The sequence below is a fragment of the Seriola dumerili genome, unplaced genomic scaffold, assembly GCF_002260705.1.
Source record: "Seriola dumerili isolate Sdu_G_001 unplaced genomic scaffold, Sdu_1.0 BDQW01000449.1, whole genome shotgun sequence".
In the NCBI taxonomy this organism is placed as follows: domain Eukaryota; kingdom Metazoa; phylum Chordata; class Actinopteri; order Carangiformes; family Carangidae; genus Seriola; species Seriola dumerili.
The window spans coordinates 178,985-179,380 of NW_019174704.1; positions in this window are offsets into that span (position 1 = coordinate 178,985).

Below are 396 nucleotides of genomic sequence, written 5' to 3' on the forward strand. Positions count from 1 at the left end.
AAAAAAAAAAAAGCACAGCCCCATGGTCCCCCTGTCTGAACAAACATGTAAACAAGTGATTACCTATACTGTGGCTTTATGATAGGCCACTGCAAGAGTGAAACCACCACTTACTCGCTCACTCTCTCTGCTATTATGATGATCACCATCTCTTAGTGTCGCCATTTTTCCTCTTATACCTTAAGGATGCTGGCTTGGTATTGCTAACATTTTATCTAAGTTTTTATCTCCACGAAGGAGCTGTAAAAACAAATCTTTTTGAAAATTTTAAAATAATAGTAATTTCCCATAATTCTCACCCAGGTGTACTACTGCAAGTGAGAGATAATCACTTTACAGTGTGTTTCCTATTTTTGGGGGATGAAGCCCAAACTTTCTAGAAGATTTTGAATGCCG